Here is a 19,452-nt window from a genome sequence, read left to right on the forward strand (position 1 = left end):
ATTGGTCTCCTGAAGTCTGTCAATGCAGCAGTTAGCTTGGCCAATTAAGCCTATAGGTTTGTCAGAGCCTTCAGCTTTCGGACATCTCTGCTGCTTTGATGTCTTATTCTGGATCTGTGAGTGACAACAAAGATCTGGTGTTTTGCGAAGCCCTTGTTCTTAGAGGTTGGATTTATAGGCCAGACTGCCTTTCAGTTATTAACCAATACTTGGTGCGCTGGGGTATGGTGCTTTGTTGACTCTATAATTGGTGGGCCCTAGGCAATGGTGTGGAGTACTCATTATCTTGGGTCTCACACCTGTGTCTGTTATACAAGACTGAGGTTTTTTGGCCCCAGCTCACTTATGTATATGCAATGCTGAAAGCATCAACTATGTACTTATGACAAGATCCTTCTGGCTTATGAGGTCAATGCCAGCTTATCAAGAAAAGCCCCTTCTTAATCAGTAACTTTTAATATTCTCCAAGGCCTATCTGTCAGGTTCAAGGTGCATTTCATAACCAATTTGTTATGAAATACACTACTGGGGGTAGACTTACATATATTCAGGACAAGAAAATGTATGAGCGTGTGATGTCAAGTGGTCAGGACTAGCTAGAGAACAGTCTCCAGGCTGGACTCTGGCAATAATCTTTATAATTAAGCAATAATAAATAAAACAGTCAGCTGACTTGAGCCCTTCAACAAAAACAATCATAACTTACAGTTTGTATTTTCAAGGCTTCTGTCTCTCTCCCTGGGCCTCCTTCATCCCTCTGGCCCTGGTCTCTTATCCCCATTTGCAGGGCTTCACCCTATCCCAGAATCCCTTGCAGGCTTGAGAGTTAAGAAGGATCAGTACAGATAGCTGTACCCGGTCCTTTAAGGTATCTTGAAGGCGTTCCTTACATGTTCTCTCATATTCTCTCCCCCTCAGTTTGGCTGTGCTTGGGCTAATTCCCACCACTTCCTCACCAGTGACCCACCCTTGGGTTGGCTACCCTGCTTCCCTGTGAGCTGGGCCCTCAGTGTCAAACATGTCTCAGAATAATCGGGTATGGGAGCTCAGGAAGGATTCCCACTTCCATAATGGTTTGACCTGCTGTGGTTATCAGCAGAACCTGACTGGTTGAGTATTCCCATTTGTCTTCTTTGTACACAGATAAGTGTCTCTCTTTTCTAGTGATTGATCCACTAATACTTGGGTGGGAAATTCATCCAGTTCCACCTGGATTACAAACTCCTTGCAATGCTGATGAGGGATATCCACTAAACTACAATTTTGTAGCTTTGCAAACGTGTTCTCCCATTCTTATTCCCAATTTTCATTCTTATTTTGGGGTTCTGTTATTGCTGCCTTCACTTTCTTGCACTGTTCCTCCAGCTGGCATTCATACTCCATGTCCTCTAACATGGACACTCTTTGACATTATAGTCTAATGCTTTACAAAAAGAGTAGGCCCACTGTGTAGGTTCCTTTTTCGCTTTAGTCAATTTCTCTGAGGGCTCTTTATTTTTAGCCCGTCTAAATGAGCAGCGATCCTCTTGATGACCTTCTCCCTAACCCAGAATCCGTGGGCTTGAGAGTTAAGGAGGACCAATACAGATAGCTGTACCCAGTCCTTTATGGTATTCCTCACACAGAGCTACAGATGCTGTAACTCTGACCACACAATGTATGTTATAATAGCAATGTTTACTCAGTTACAACATGGAGGATATGAAATAATATCTTACTGAAGCTCAGCTGAAGGCCACAGGTAAATTCCTCATGTTTGCCCTCTGGTCAGAGAAGTTATTTCTGTTCTGGTCTGCTTTCTGATGCTTGTGTTCATTGGAGTTAGAAGACTGTTGCCAAAATGTCTCTCCTTTTTTGCTGATTTTTAGGCATTGGTTCAGATATGCTTTTCTTCATTGGTTTATCTCTGGATGTGGTGGCTGCTTGTTTTTTTACTGGTTGGCTCTGTAGATTTCGCTGAGGGGTGTACCTTATGCGACTGGTCAGGTCAGGCTGTGGTCACTGCTACTGGTCAAGCTGCGGCAGTGTCCTCATGCTGGTCATATGTAGCCAATCACCATTCAGTCTCTAAAGGTCCTTATCAGTAGAGGCCTGTTAGATTGTAACATAGGTTGTTTACTTGCAAAAAGTGGAAAAGCTTTTAATATTGTTCTTGAGGCCTATTGGTTTCAAGCCTCCTCCTGAAGCTTACTTAACTCAAGCAAAGTGACTTTGCATGGATCCACTATTTGGTGTTTAGTGATGGGTTTAAAAAAGGTTTGGATAAGTTCCTGGAGAAGTCCATAAACTATTAACCAAGTTAACTTATGGAATAGCCACTGCTTATTACTGGCTTTAGTAGCATAGGATTTATTTAATGTTTGGGTACTTGCCAGGCGCTTGTGATCTGGACTGGCCACTGTTGGAAACAGAGTGCTGGGCTTGATGGACAATCAGTCTGTCCCAGTATGGCAACTTATGTTCTTATAGTTGGGTACTGGTGTCCTCCATCCTGGTGGATTCCTGGCAGGCAAAGGGATGAAATTGCTAGGATTGGCCAAGGAAACCACTGATAAAGATGTTTTCTCCTTCCAACATACTCTCTTGGCTAGGTATCATCTGAGGGCATGGACTGATCATTATGGACATTGGTGACACAGGCTCCAACAGGAAGACCATTTTATGTTGCTCTATGACAGCTGTATGATCGACAGGCATAGGCCATGTGTGTGTGGCATTTCGAGACAATCTCTGCAAACCCACTGGATCTGGAAAAAGATTCATAGATAAGTTGTTTGGAATAAGCTATTGCCTTGGTTGTTTTTTAATATTCCCTTTTAAAAGCTGTTGCTTATAGCCTGGTTGTTAAATCTGTATTGTTGATTCCTTGACCTACTGGAATTGTTTTACTTTTTCTTTTGCTTGCATGTAGAATCTGTAATTTCCAATAAGAAATATATAAGGGCTGCTCTTTATTCTAAGAGAAACTTAGTCCATTGGACAAGCCTGTCTCTACAGGGGAGGAGCCAGTTGACTGAAGGTTCTAGAAGGAAAAAAAAAAAGTAAAACCTGCCCTAATCAGATTGAGGCATACTTTCAGTGTGCAGCCTGATTCTAAAGCATACAGCACTGCTATTTGCTAAGTGATTTGTTTCAATATATTTAAATATCTTCCTCTTTTCTCTTAGAGTGCACTTTAGAAGTTTTGTGTTCTGCTATTAAATTCTTTTCTCCAATCCTTTTCTCCTGTATAGTTTAATATATTTCCCTCTCTTAGTGTGTAATTTTAGAAGTGTTTTTTTCTGCTGCTGTTTTATCCCTTCCTCCTGCATCTGAGATTATTAACCTGGGCTATCACATCTGTATATTTTCATAGTGAACTTGCTTGTAGACCAAAACTCTCCTGCTGATGATTATTAATAGCTCTCTGTAATAGCTGTAAAGAGGTTTTTTTGGCTAGTCTTTATATCATATTTCCTTATTCAAAAAGGAGATAGTAAGAGCTTCTACTTAATTAGTGACCTAAATAATAATACAACAACTTGCACATTAATTATGATAATATTACTCAAGTCTCCTCACTGAACCTTATAATCAGAATGCCTTTAACTCAGTATAACAATTATGGTACTTGTCCCAAGGTATTGCATTTGAAGATGTAAGGGTTGTCCAATTTGTCTACAGCTTTCTGCAATGAAAAAGGAACACACTCATCTGGAAGAGGAACTATCTAGAGTTCAAAAATCTTCTTCAGAACATCTAGAATATCAATGACAACTTCCATAGAGAATTCTAAAACCCAGGGAAAAATGGATTACTGTGGACTCTGGTAATAAAAAAAAACCTATGACCCAGAGTGACAGTCTCAACTGAGAAACATTCAGGATATCTGCTCCAACTCCTACAGAGGACACAAATATCCAGGAATAAATGAATTACAATGGGCTCTGGTAGAACAAGTCCTGTGACCCAGACACACCCAGACTCCTCAACTGAGAAAAATTCAGGATATCTGCTCCTACTGAGGACTCAAATATCCAGGAACACAGTGGGCTCTAGTAGATTAAGGCCTGGAGTGAAGAGACATCCTCGCTCCACAATAAAACCCTTACATAATGACTTTTATACATTGGAAACTGAAGCTGCTCCTCCAACAAACAATAATACTTTTTTTTAAATAATACTTTTTTAATAATACTTTTAATACTTTTAATACTTTTTTAATAATACTTTTAATACTTTTTTAAATAATAGTTTTTTTTTTAAAAATATTCTTTTTTATCTCATTGTTAATCTTTCTTTCGCCTTCTCTACATTCCAAGTTGCATTTTGTCCCTGTTTTATTGTAACTGCTACTTTCTTCTTCTATCACATGTTAATGTTTTAAGTTTTTAAGTATTTATCCTTTTGTCACACCCTGTTATTTGTAAACCGGCATGATGCGACTCCCATCGCGAATGCCGGTATATAAGAAATTCAAATAAAATAAATAATAAGTGGTCATCTGTAAAGGAAGAAGCCACCCAATGCAACTGAACACCCCTTAACATTATCAAACCTCAGAAATGAAAGTTCCTTCTGATAGAAAACTCAGTCATTAGCAGAAGTAATTTGGAATTTCTTTTCAAAGGCGACACAAAAATTAAATACCTTCCAGGATTTTCAGCTGGTGGAAATGCAAACCAGGAAATTGGTGCAATTATAGAAGAAAGTAAACACTATCATCATCCATCTGGGGACCAACGACCTCGCTAGAAAGAGGATCCAAGCAGTACAGAAAGATTACCAGTGTCTAGGGAAGCAGATTAAACCCATGGTAAAAAATATTGCCTTTTCTGAAATATTACCTGTTCACGGAAAGGGAAAAGAAAGGATATGCCAGATAGAAAATTTCAATACATGGCTCAAAACATGGTGTAAAGAAAGTGGATTTGGATTCACTGGAGGCTGGGGTTGTGTATGGAGCAGTAAAAGACTACAATAAGGATGGCCTACATTTGACAGTGGCAGGAAAGAAGATCCTAAGTTAGAAATTCTAGTCATATATCATCAGGCATTTAAACTACAGGATGGGGGTGACAGAAGGAGGCCATTGAAATTGGAATGCCACCACCAAGCAATACAGGAAGCGAGAGTAGATTTTAATAATAAAATCAATTAGCTCTACATTTCACGCTTAAGCAAAGGCGCAGAAAAGGTGACTATGAAGATAAGCAAACCAATGTTCATAGCCCGGGCAACAAAATCTGCAGGCCCTAATGGTGGAGGCAGACGTGGACATTGTTGCTGCTACAGAGACATGGTTCATGGGGTCTCGTGATTGGGATATAGCCATATCGGATTATAACTTGTTAAGGAAAGTCTGAGAGGCTAGAAAAGGTGGAAGAGCTGCACTTTATGTCAAAAACAATATCAATGCAACCGAAATGCAAGGAAAGTGGGGTAGAGAGGAAGCATTATGGGCTATTCTAAAACAAGAAGATTGTTCTTTCATTTACACTGGCATGGTCTACAGGCCTTCATCCCAAACTGAGGACCTGGATCGAGATCTGGTGAAAGACATCCAAAAAGTGAGAAGAAGGGAGAAGTGTTGATCGTTGGAGATTTTAATTTGCTGGATGTGGTTTGCACTATTCATTCAGCGGAATTTGAAAGAAGTAGAGAGATAGAGGATGCCCTTTAAGGAGTTCTACTTAAATAAATGGTAATGGAACCCATGAGGGAGGACCTAATCTTCACTAATGGGGATAATGTCTGTTAAGTCCAAACAGGTGCCCACCTGAGCACCAGTGATCAACAGGCGGTATTGGTTTGAAATCACAAATAAAATACAGAGAAGTCACATGAAGACCTGAGCTCTGAATTTCAAAAATACAGACTTTGACAAAATGGGGAAGTACATAGAGCAGTGGTTCTCAACCCTGTCCTGGGGACCCCCCCAGCCAGTCAGGTTTTCAGGATATCCACAATGAATATGCATGAGAGAAAATTTGCATACACTGCCTCTATAACATGCAGATTTTCTCTCATGCATATTCATTGTGGATATCCTGAAAACCCGACTGGCTGGGGGGGTCCCCAGGACAGGGTTGAGAACCACTGACCTAGAGGAAGAACTGGGACAGAGAAAATGAGCAAGGTGGAACAACAGTGGGCCAAATTAAAAGGAGCTATTACAAAAGCAACAAATCTATATGTTAGAAAAGTACATAAATGTACAATGAAAAATAAATTAATTTGGTTCAAGAAGGAAATGGCTGAAAAAAATAAAGGCAAAAAGAACAGATAAAGGATCCCAAAAAGAGGAACACAGGGATGAATACATGGTGAAACTGAGGGAGACGAATAAAGAAATCAGGAAAGCAAAAGGTCAAGCGGAAGGAAGAATTGCCAAAGAGGTTAAGAGAGGTGACAATATATTTTTTCAGATATATCAGAGAAAGAAGGAAGACTCGAAGTAGTATAGTTAAATCAAAAGATGATAAGGAGCAAAGTGTAGAGACAAATAAAGAAATGGCAGAAATATTAAGCAAGTACTTCAGTTCTGTGTCAACCAAACACGACCCTGGAGCAGGACCTTTGCTAGAGGTACATCCCAGGATAATGCAGGAGCTCAGAGACGTCCTGGCAGGTCCACTGAAAAACCTGTTCAATAGATCCCTGGAAAAGGGAGTGGATCCACGAGACTGGAGAAGAGCGGTTGTGGTCCCACTTCACAAGAGTGGTAGCAGACAGAAACCTAGCTTGCCAAACAGGCAGTCATATACTGTGGCCCTAACTCCTAATTTGACAGTATATATTTATTTATTTATTTATTTATTTATTGTTTTTGTTATACCGAGTTTCATGATAGGCATCACATCAACCCGGTTTACAAATAACAAGGAGTGTAAAGCATAACGTAACGTAAAAAACAATATTTTCAATAAGAACCTTGAACTTTAAATACAGTGAATCAGAAAAAGGGAGAGGGAAAGTTACAAAAAACAAGGAAAATAAACTGGGGATGGAAGGGGAGAAATTGAACAGCACAATTTTTACATTTCAGCCTATTGATACATTAGAATAGCAAGTGAAAAAATAAGACTATGAAACGGTACATAGGTAATCAAATGAATAAATATGACACAGTTGTGAATGGTAATAGTATGATAAATATTCAGCAGGAATTAGTGAGAGAGGGTTTGAGGTTATATATATATATATATATATATATATATATAATATATTATATATATATTATATATATAGGAAATCAATAAAGACCTATCAAGATCAACATAATGTGGGCCTTAGTACCACTTTGCGAAGTACCAACAGAAAACTAAAATTACAGATGTGCTCATACGTTTACATAACCCTGGCAGAATTTGTAAGATGTAAAGATTTTTAAGAAAACATGAGTAATCTGACAAAACACATGCTTGTTATTTTTAGTATGATTCAAATGAAAACTATTATGCATCATAGAATAGCACAATCATTAAACAAACCACAGCAACAAGGGAAATAAAAAAATGGTCCTCTTCAAAAGTTTGCATTCTCTTAGTTCTTAATGACATCAATGACAGCTTGCAGTCTTTTGTCATAGTTGTGAATGAGGCCCTTTATTTTCTCATGTGGTAAAACTGCCCATTCCTATTGGAAAAAAGCCTTCAGATCCTGTAAATTCGTTGGTTGTCTGGCATGAACTGCATGTTTGAGTTCTCCCCAAAGTGGATCAATGATGTTGAGATCAGGACACTGTGATGGCCACTCCAGAACCTTCAGTTTCTTCTGCTGCAGCCACTGAAGGGTCAACTTGGTCTTAATGTTTCAGATCATTGTCAAGTTGGAAAGTCCAAGTACGCCCCATGCACAGCTTCCTGGCTGAATAATGCAAATTCTCCTCCAATATTTTCTGATAAGATGCTGCAATCATCTTGCCATCAATTTTGACTAAATTCCCTGTGCCGCTGTAGCTTACACACCTCCAAAACAGCAGAGATCCATCTCCATGCTCCTCCTAAACTAACTTCCCATACACAGTTATGACATATTCTCATTACCCTGACCAAAAAGAAGAGGAGGTGGTCTCCTACTAGCAGCAAAAAAAAAGAGCTGAAATTACCATCGCTCCCTGCAATCACTATACCCAAGCTTGAAATTGGCCTTTTCAAGTCATCACACATTCAAATTTTGTTGTGTCTGTCGGTTCCCGACGCCCCCTTTCCGCCCTCCTCACCTCTTTTGCGCTCTTCGTTCATGGGAAGATTGGCTGCTGCGGCGTCTTCCTGCAGTGGTCCTCCAGCGTCCCCAGACCAGCTCCACGCTGCTATCCGCCATGTTTCCTGGAGGCCTAGGGGCGCGCGTGCCGTGCGGCCCCCGACTGAAGTACTGGCGATGGCACGAACCTCGGGGGCATTCCCCGAAGATGATGTCACCCGCGAGGGATATTTAAGGTCTTAGAATTTGCTAACACTTCGAGTTAGCAAGGAATGACAATGGACTCGCTTCGACTTTCCAAGCTACTCACTCCTTGGGGCCCTCGCTCTCTCTCTTACTTTGTAGATTGCAGTCTGGAACCGGTACTCGCTCCTTGAGGGCCCTTGTTCCCGGACTTCTTCGAATTCACTTCTGCCTGGAAGTCAGCACTGCCTACTACATCTGTGAGTTATCATCGCTCTCTCAGAGCTTTCCCTGGAACCTGGTACTCGCTCCTCGAGGGCCTATACTTTCCAGCTCCTGTTCGGTACATGTACTCTGCTTACCCTACCTACTCACTATATCTCAGTTTCTCTACAGCTCAGCCTCCAGGGATCGCTGTTCCAGCTTCTGAAGGACTGCAGCCCAGCTGGGCATTCCAGCTCACTACTGCCACCTCTGGTGGTTCAGTATACTGTCTAATAAAAGAACTAGTGTGTGTCTGTCTCCATACTCTGAGCCTGACCGGTGGTCCCTCTCGGGGTCTTCCCTGGGGGCGTGGTCATCTGCCACTGGTCCAAAGATCCACCCACAACTCTCCTAAATATTACAGATTGCTATCTCCTCAGCAGACTGTTAACTCCGAACTGAACAGATTGCTAACTCCTATCTGATTGCTCCTCCCATCAGATAGCGGTTTCATTACAGATTGCTAACTCCGCCTACTGAATACATCAAATTTGTCTCATATATGCTCCCTCCAGCATCCTTGAGAACAACCCCTCACCTCTCACAGAATTCATAACCCAAAACATTGATCTGGATAGCCCCGCCATTATTCTCGGGGACTTCAACCTCCATGTTGATGCCACCCCCTGCACACCATCCTGCATAGCCTTCCTCTCCTCACTCAAAGCCATGGTATTCACCCAAAGCCATGGTATTCACACAAAGCTGGTCATACCCTTGACCTAATATTCATGAACTTACACTTCCAATCCAATGCTGCCCCTTTGTTTATTCCCATACCCTGGTCTGACTATGCTCTTCTAACCACCTCACTTTCAATAACCTACAATCACCCAGCCCCTTTCTCCAACAAAACTTTCCAATTCAGGAAACCATGTAGTAAAGATGACATTATCAATTCCCTCTCCAATAGCCTAGATAAACTTGACTGCTTTGACACTGAAACTGCCATCTCATCCTGGAATGAGATCACCTCCTATACTGCCAATTCCCTATGCCCCCTTACCACTAAAACTCTAAACACTTCCAGAAACAAAAAAAAACCTGGTACACAACTGAACACGCCCTGAGACACTTAGAAAAGAAATGGCACCAAGACCCTTCTCCTTCCCTTCTAGCTAACTACAAATCCACCTTGCATGAATATCGCACGGCTATCCTTAAAGCAAAAAAAAGACTTTTATGCCACCAGAATACAGTACATGACCTACAATTTAATGTGAAGGCCCTTTTTTCTTACTTTGCTGAGCTCACCAAGTCTCCCATACCTACCCCGACAGAATCAGATGCGCAATCCAAATGTGACAAACTCGCCCTCCATTTCAGTGAAAAAAAATCACAAAACTCATGCAACGCTTTCCAACCACAAATCCACCTTGTACACCCCTCTCAACTACCTCACTGACTCCCTTCAACTCCTTTGAACTCACCTCTGCAGTAGAAACAGAAACATTACTCAAAAAAATGAAACCAGCTCGGCACCCCTCTGACACTATACCTACCAAAGACCTATTTTCTATCCCCAACACTATAGCAAAACCCATTGCTGATACCATGAACTCTTCTCTTTCCTCGGGAATTATTCCTAATCTACTTAAGCAAGCCACCGTCAAACCTCTCCTTAAGAAGCCCAATCTTGACCCTAACAACCTCTCTAACTTCCGACCCATCTCTAACCTTCCATTCCTATCCAAAATACTTGAAAAAATAGTCAACACTCAACTATCTGACCATCTTAAAAAACACAACATACTCTTTGCTTCTCAATTCGGATTCCGAAAACTTTACAATACTGAATCCCTCCTACTCTCCCCCTCTCTGACACCATCCTAAAAGGCTTTGACAAAGGTCACTCATTTCTGCTGGCTCTTCTCGACATCTCTGCAGCCTTTGACACGGTAAACCACAACATACTCCTAACACTTCTCTGCGAAATTGGTATTTCCGGCACCCCCTTACTATGGTGCAAATCGTACCTCTCCAATAGACTCTATAAAGTCAAAATCGATGACCATGAATCTAAACCCATCCTCCTCCATAGAAGTGTTCCCCAAGGATCTTCACTGTCCTCCACCCTTTTCAATATATATCTTCTTCCCCTCTGCCAACTTGTCGCTGACCTCAACCTCCCCCACTTCATCGATGTGGATGACGTTTAGATACTCATCCCCATCACTGACTCACTCACCGCCACCATTGAAAAATGGAAAAATGCACTATCTTCTATAAATAGCCTCCTCACCTCCCTAAACCTAGCCCTTAACTCCTCCAAAACGGAACTCCTCATAATTGCACCGCCGCATCACCCCATCATTACACCCACCCAAAACATCTCCTTCTCACTCCAAGCAAGAGATCTAAGCATCATAATAAATAATCATCTCAACTTCCAAAAATTCATTTGCTCAACTATGAAAGACTGCTATTACAAACTCAACACCTTAAAAAAACTCAGACTGCTCCTCCACCTTGGTGATTTCCGTACAATCTTGCAAGCCACTATCCTGTCCAAAATTGACTATTGCAACTCCCTCCTACTTGGTTTACCCAATGCTACGATTAAACCCAATGCTACGATGCTTCAGAATGCTGCGGCCAGAATACTCACTAATTCACGCAAATTTGACCATATCACCCCCATACTCAAAGATCTGCATTGGCTCCCCATCCACCACCGTATAACCTACAAAACACTCACCCTCATACACAAAGCCCTCCACAACCAGAATATGCAATGGTTGAAAGACTCGATACACTTCCACACATCCAATAGACCCACGAGATCATCATACAAAGGCACTCTCCACACTTCCTCTCCTAAACTTATACACCTCAACTGCACAAAAGAGTGTGCCATATCCATTGCTGGCCCTTATGCTTGGAACACCACGTCACCCGAACTCAGACTAGAGCAGTGCGCACAGAAATTCAAAATAAAACTCAAAACATAGCTATTTAAAGCAAGCCTCCCCTAACCTCTGTACACATTAACTCCCATGGATCTCCTTCATTTTTCACCTAGCACTCTCTGCTATCTCCTCAAATTTCCCTCTTTACTTTAGCATCCCTTCCTACTCTCCAGGAAACTTGCTCTTTGTTGTAGAAAACTTGCGACCTTGATAAGCCCCTGTTTCTTGCTACCATAGACTTAGAAACATAACATGTACATAATTTTACCTTGTTTATTTCCCGCTAATATATCCTCCAACATCAGTGATCTTTTCTGTTCTAATTCAATTTGTCCTATCTAGAGTTATATACTTTGTCTCAACTCCCAGTTTACTATGCCCTTGTTTTTTGTAACTGATTATTAACTTGTTACCCTTGTTCCATGTAAACCGGCATGATGTCCCTGACAAATGTCGGTAAAGAAAAACTTTAAATAAATAAATAAATAAATAAATAAATTAATACATTTTGTTCTCATCACTCCAAATTATTTTGTTCCAGAAATTCTGAGGCTTTTCTAGGTGCTGTTTGGCATATTGTAAGCAGTATGTTTTGTGGCATTGGTGCAGCAATGGCTTTTTTTTTCTTTGACAACTCTACCATGCATATTTTAGTCAAGTGTCTCCTTATTTTGCATGCTGAAACACCCACACCACTTTGTTTCAGAGAAGGCTGTATTTCAGTAGAAGTTGCTTGTGGGTTTTTCTTTGCATCCTGACAAATTTTCCTGGCATTGTTTCTAAAATATTTCTTGGTCTTCCTTGGTATTAACAGAACCCATGATTTTCCACTTCTCGATCAGAGCTTGAACAGTACTGATTGGCATTTTCAAATCTTTGGGTATCTTTTAAAATCCTTTTTCTGATTTATAAAATTGAACTACTTTTGCTCACAGACTCTTTTGACAGTTATTTTGCTATCCCCCAATCTTCAGTAACCATCAAAATCGGTTTGTTACGGTTGTGAACCCCTGTGGAGTGGTACAGTTGACTCAGCCACACAGGGAAATCTGTGGGGCCTACACCAACCACAGGCAGAAGTTCCTGGGTGGGACTAGCTGGAGCTTCATTTATACCAATCATTGTTCCCACAGGTTGAGCCCTTGATGCAGATGGCCAGCAGGACTTAGGCAGTCCCAGGGGCAAGGCAAGAGGGAATGTCCAGGTCCAAACAAAGGTCAAGGCAGGTGGTAAACAGGGAAGTTCTGGGCACAAAGCAATGTCGGGGCCGGCAGCAAAAGGCAGAATCCGAGAGATGAACCAGGGTCAGAGCAGGTAGCAAAGAGTAGTCAGGTCCAAAGCTGGGGTCAGTTCCAAGAAGCGGTCAGAGGAGTACAGGGCAAGCTGAGGTCAACCATAAAGTCAATCTGAAGAAGCAGGAAGGGCCAGTAGAGGAACAGGGGCAGGACACACAATAAGACAAGAGACAGGTTTTAAGGTGGGCAGTCCTTGCTGATGTCAAGGGGGTAGCCCTCCAGACACTCTGTAAGCCTTTTCGGACTGGGTGTAGACAATGTGGACCCCTGTGTGGAACGGTAGCCAAAGTGCCACAAAGTAAAGCCCAGGAATCTACCTTGTCCGTAGGCAGAGAAAGTCCAGGTCCAAGCACTGAGTGGATCAAATGGAAAGCAAAAGAGTCCGATAGAAGATCCAGGGTCAGGGAAAGTCGCAGGCTAGCAAAATCCAACACAGACTGGGGTTGAGGCAGATGGCAAGCAGGCAGAGCCCAGAACTATCTGAGGTCGAGATGGGCAGCAAGCAGGCAGAAGCAGCATCCAGAACCAGGCACACAATGAGTGAGGCAGGGACCAGGAACAGGACAAGGAACTTGTTTCCGAAGCAAAGATTCCAGGTCCAGGCAGGATAAGTACTCCTGAGCTTGTGACATCGTAATTGGGGTGTCTCTTCCACCAGACTGCACAGAATTGTGTGCACCGATGTGCATGCATGCCCTATGCATATCTTTGCCGGGTCCTAGCAACACACGCATCAGAGCATGCAATGGTGTCTCCCTGCCGCGCAGTGAGCGTCCGAAGCTGAGGAGTCTAGAAAGGCTGCTGGATTCTAACATAGGGGAAGGAGCAGACACCAGGCATCCAAGGAGCTGGAGCGTGAAGTAGAAAGCACAGGGCAGGAATGAGAACAAGCAACACGCACTGAGAAGCAGGCTACTTGGAAGGCCTGTTACTGAGGTGCTGGCTGGTTGTAAGAGACTTCCTTAAATACCCCTGGAGGACGTGACATCATCAATCCCAGGTAGGGGTCTATAAAGGTCATCCAAGTTTACAAGAAGTTCTATCCCGGGTCCTTGGAATAGCATGCTGCCGGAGGCTACGCAGGAGTCGCTTTGGATCAGAGGTGAGGGGCTTACACCGGGGAGGTGGCTGAAGCCTAACACAGTGAGGGATGAAATGCACAAGGGTTTCTGAAGAGCTAACAAATTCATTGATTATTTATACACAAACATTAATTATAATCAAACAAGGCACAGGCGTGGATACCTAACCTTCATTGCCATCTCAACCTGTGTGTGTCAACTTGAGTGTATATTATCAGCAGGGCTGGTGTGTCCGATTAGGCAAACCAGGCAGTCGCCTAGGGTGCCAACCATTAGGGGGCGCCGAACAGCAGCTATGTGGGGCTGCGAGTGGAACCTATCCCGCTCATGACAAAGAAGAGTAGAGATTTGGCAGGCCGCAAGCGGCACCCATCTTGCAGCCCAGAGCAGCACACATACAATGGGCATGAAAGAGGTAGGAGTTGGGGCCAAGCGCAAGGCAGAAGGTTTGCTAGGGCTCCTAATACCCTTGCCCAGCCCTGATTATCAGCCCAAACAATCAAGGGTATGCAAACTTTTGAACAAGACCGTGTTAATATTTCCTTTGTTGCTATGGTTTGTTTAATAATTGTGCCATTCTGTGATTCATAATAGTTTTAATTTGAAACATTAAAAATAACAGATATGACTTATCTGATCACTCATGTTTTCTTAAAATACTACACATCTTATAAATTCTGCCAGGAGTATGTAAACATATGAGCACAACTAAGTTTCTGTGACAGACAATTATAAAGTGTTATAGTAGTCTAGGAAAGAACAAACATAGGCATAAAACACTGATAATTAAACCAGTCACTGATAAACAAGGATGCAACTGATGAATGCATCGCAATTGCAAGAAAGCTCCTTTTGCTACTGCTGAAATTTTATTTTCCAAGCTCAGGGATGAATCTAATATCACACCTAAACACTCACATGAATCTAATATCACACCTAAACTGTAATATCACACTAATTTGCAATGGCGTACCATTCAAAGTAAGGGAATAACAAACAACTCAAATTAAAGGCCTAGTGACCCAGAGCACTTCTGTTTTCTGCGGGTTTAATCTGAGCTTATTCTGGGAAGACCATTTTAAAATTTTCGTAAAACACATATTCACTTTGTCTTTTGTTTCCTGCCAATTCATACACTGTGGGACCAAGAGTTGGATGCTGTCTGCACACATAAAATAACACACATGAAGACAGTACAAAAGCAGCATTAGAGAATAAATATAAATGTTAAATAGAATGGGGAACAATACAGACCCCTGTGGGACATCACATTTTACCTTCCAGGGGAGAGATGATCTATTTCCCATTCTAAAACACTTTTCCCTCTCTGTAAAAAAAAAAATAAAATTGAACCAATCATAACATTTGTCTGCAATTTCTAAATCAACTAGACAATCTAGAAAGATCCTGTGGTTAAGGCTATCAAAAGATGCTGCATTATTGAGTAAGATTACAAGAGAATCCTGGCATCTATCAATTTCTCAACACAAGTTATCAAGTATTCCCAACAAGGTAGTCTTGGTACTAAGATAAGCTTTAAAACCACCTAGAAAGTTATACAAAATATGTTTGTCTCATAGAAAATTAGAGAATTGGATATAGACTACATGCTGTATAATCTTCCCTAGGAAAGAGAGATTACAGACCAGCCTAAACTATCCAATCCAGAGGACTGGAGACGGGTGGATGTGGTTCTTATTCACAAAAGTGGAGGAAGCTGGAAACTACAGGCTGATTAGTCTGATCACTGTGGTAAGCAAATTAATAGAATTACTGCTTAAAACAGAGGATAATGCAGTTTATGGAATCCAATTGATTACAAATTCTGAGGCAGCATAGCTTTAGTAGAGGTAGGTCATGTCAGACAAATTTAATCGATTTCTTTGACTGAGTGACCAGAGTTGGATCAAGGGAAAGCAGTAGATGTAATATACTTGGATTTCAGTAAGGCCTCTGATATGGTTCCATATAGGCAACTTATACATAAAGGGCTGGATTTTAATTCCTACGCGTGGGCGTAGATTTGTGTACGCAACTCGGCGCGCACAAATCTGCGCCCGATTTTATAACATGCGAGCGTAGGGCTTTTAAAATCTGCCCCAAATTGAGCCATCCTTGGTATGGGTCCTAAAGCGACTGACTGGGTTAGAAACTGGTTGAGTGAGAGACAAAGGGTAGTAATAAATAGAGTTCACTCCAAGGAGAGGGATGTTACTAGCGGTGTGCCACAAGATTAGACCTTGGACTGATTCTTTTCAACATTTTTGTGAGTGACATTGTGAAAGGCTTGTCAGAGAAAGTTTGTCTTTTTGCCAATGACACCAGAATCTCAACAGGGTAGACAGCCAGGAAGGTGTAGAAAATATGAGAAGGGATTTAATGAAATTCAGGGAATTGTTTAGGGTCTGGCATCTAAGATTTAATACTAAAAAAATACAGAGTTATGCTTTAAGGCTGAAAAATTCTAAAGGAGAGATACGGTCTAGGGAGTGATATTCTTCTAAGCATGAAAGAAAACCAAAATCTGAGGCAGTGGCCCACCCAATCAGGGCTGCCTGACACCAGAAGAGGCTGGAAGAATGGCTGCCGAGGATCCCATTTTCATAGAAGCTGAACAAGGAGAGGGCCGTCATGGGATCCTATCTCCACCAGGCTGAAAGAGGGAGGGTTGCAGTAGGATCCTATCCTTGCGGTGGCCGAAGGAAGAGAGGGCTGCCATGGATCCCACCCAAGCCAGGCCAAAGGAGTTAAGGGCTGCCACAGTATCTCATCGCTGCACGGCCGAAGGAGGTTAAGGCCTGCTGCAATAGAGCAGCCATGCTTCGCATTCCGCGGTAGTTGAGAGGGTCTGGCGGTAGCTGAAGAAGAGGCTTTGTGTGTGTGTGTACAAGACTGAGAGCTTTTGTCTGTGTGTTTGTGTGTGTGAGAAAGCTTGTGTGTGAGCATGTGAAAGAGAGCTTGTGTGTGTGTGAGAGCATGTAAGAGTGAGAGCTTGTGTGAAAGAGAACAATCATGTGAGAGTAAGAACTTGTATATGTGGGGGGGGGGGCGGGGCACGTAAGATCAGAAGTATTAAAAGTACTCTCTCTTCTGTGGTGAGACAGGGTTCACTACTTTAGCTTGTAAGACCTTAGTAGGTCTTGGCATTTGTTTAGAATTCAATTATGTCCTTTGTGGGTGATAGGAGGGTATTCCAATAGGCTTGATTTGTAGCTCTTCTTTTTTTAATTATCCAAAGACCCCAGCTGTCAGGAAGTTACAATGAGCCAACAGTTTGCATAAAACATCAGCCTTCCACCCAGAGGGAGATCTTCCGGAACAAGGACTAGTGTACTGGCTATAGCAGGGATGGCTAATTCTGCTCCTCAAGAGCTACAAATAGCCTGATTTTGAGAATATCCACAATGAATATGCATAAGATAGATTCACACACCGTGGAGGCAGTGCATACAAATCTAACTCGCGCATATTCATTATGGATATCCTGAAACAAGGCTTGTTTTGTGGCTCGAGGACTGGAGTTGGCTGCCACTGGGCTATCTGGATTCAGTCAAAAACCTGTCCCTGGTATTGACTGAGTAGCAGCATAAAGCTTATAGCTTTCATCCTCAGAGTGGCAAGGGGTCTGAATCACACCTTCTGCCTGGGAAGAGTCAAAATTGGTAACATTATTTCCTATGAAAAAAAATATTTCCTGGGTTCCTTGCACCTGTATCTTCAGAATGTAGAGCATGTTTCTTTGAAGAAGGTAATGGAAAAAAGCCTGAAGCATGCTACGGTGGTCCTTAAAATCCAATATCTCTCTGACTTCATCTCTGATGAGATTCCATCCAACACAGGGCATGCCTGCAAATCTTTGCTATATATCCTGACGGCGATGAGGGCCTGCATTTATCGATGACCACCACAGAGGATCTTGTTTCCATTTCAAAACCATCACAGACTGAGAGAACCAGATGGTTTTCACACTACTTCGCTTTCATCAATCAAGGAACAAAATTCCCTTATGGGAGGCAGACAATGAATTTATGTCTTTTCAAAAATGGAATACAAATATTAGATCAGCATATCTGATAGGATGCTATGCAGGCCTAGAACATAGCATTCTGATTATGTTTCTGAAACAGTAATGTCCGACTAGTGGAGGGGATAAGGAACCTTTGGCTCACCCAATCTGCCCCATTTCCCCTGTCTTAACTACTCTACGTGATGGAACCTCCTGGCTGACAACTATACAAACTTGTCCACTTTGGTTTTCTAGTTGGCATCATCACTCTTCCTCATCATGAAACCTTTTTCTACCAACCACTACACCAAGGATGTGTGTCAGTAGTTGGCTCTACAAGCATGACTGCCTGCAAGACATCATTCCTTTTTCCTTGTTGATAAGCGGGTACAAGTCAGTCTGTAGCCCATGCTAGGAAACTCGCCACTTCCACCCAATCAAAATACATATGGATTAATTCTTTTTTGTGAATCATTCTATCTTATTCTGAAGAATTTGCATCCTAAGGATTAGTAAGATCATTTAAATATTTCTACCTTTTGATTCCAATTCATGACCTTCATTGAAAACTGTAATCCCATGGAGTCAATAAATCAGCTGTAATGTCTAACAAAAGTACAGTAAACTGTGAACTCTAACTAGCTACTTCAAAAACTCAATCAATTGAACATCCAACCTCTTAGCCAAGATACTGTGATGTATTTGATAAAATGAGTGATGGTAGAGGTACCCAGAATAATATACTAGTTTAAAGCAAATTTTTTTCCATTAAGCAATGAAAGGCATAAAAAAAGCAAGCATAGGATCTTCTGAAACTTTTATTTTTATGTTGAAGTTCTGGGAAAAAAAGCTAGGAGAAGAATTGCAAAATCTTTGAAATTATCTTCGGGGCAACTGATATATCACTTGATTTGAGTGTATGAAGAAAGGGAGTTGATATAAGAGAGATTATGTCATCCTCATTTTTCTAGTTGATGTTAAGATGTTAATGTCAGTATAATGCTAGGACAGAAACAACATAAAATAAGAGAGTAGCTAGGATAGGAATCACATAAGACTTTTCTCTTGGCTTTGACTCAGAGCATAACAGGAAGTCTGCCACACTAACACACACAAATACCTGACCATCAAAAGTGGCATGCAGGAGTAGCCTAATAGTTAAAGCACCGGGCTGAGAACCATGGAAGTCAGGGTTCAATTTCCACTGCCACTCCTTGTGACTTTGGGCAAGTTACCTCACCCTCCATCGTCTCAGGAACAATGGAATACAGGGAAAACTACTTATTGAATGTAACGTGCCTTGAGCTACCAATGAAAAGACATGAGTTAAATATATAATAAATACAGAAAGGAGATTGGAATGAAAAACTGATAACACACTCTGCAATCATCCTTAACTACAAACAGGATGTGCTGTACAAGGCCATATCAGCAGACTGAATGTCTCTGCACAGAATCCCCTTCACTGCACACAGAATGAAGAATGACATTGATCAGCATGGGGGAATGAAGTGCCAGCTTTCAACACC

At 41.8% G+C, this 19,452-nt stretch overlaps 1 protein-coding gene across 1 annotated transcript in view; it reads right to left on the reverse strand.

Moving 5' to 3' along the window:
- ZNF236 (zinc finger protein 236) overlaps positions 1–19,452 on the reverse strand; it is a 531,902-nt gene that overhangs the window by 185,276 nt on the left and 327,174 nt on the right.

Source organism: Rhinatrema bivittatum, chromosome 2 (genome assembly GCF_901001135.1).
Source record: "Rhinatrema bivittatum chromosome 2, aRhiBiv1.1, whole genome shotgun sequence".
Taxonomy (NCBI): Eukaryota; Metazoa; Chordata; class Amphibia; order Gymnophiona; family Rhinatrematidae; genus Rhinatrema; species Rhinatrema bivittatum.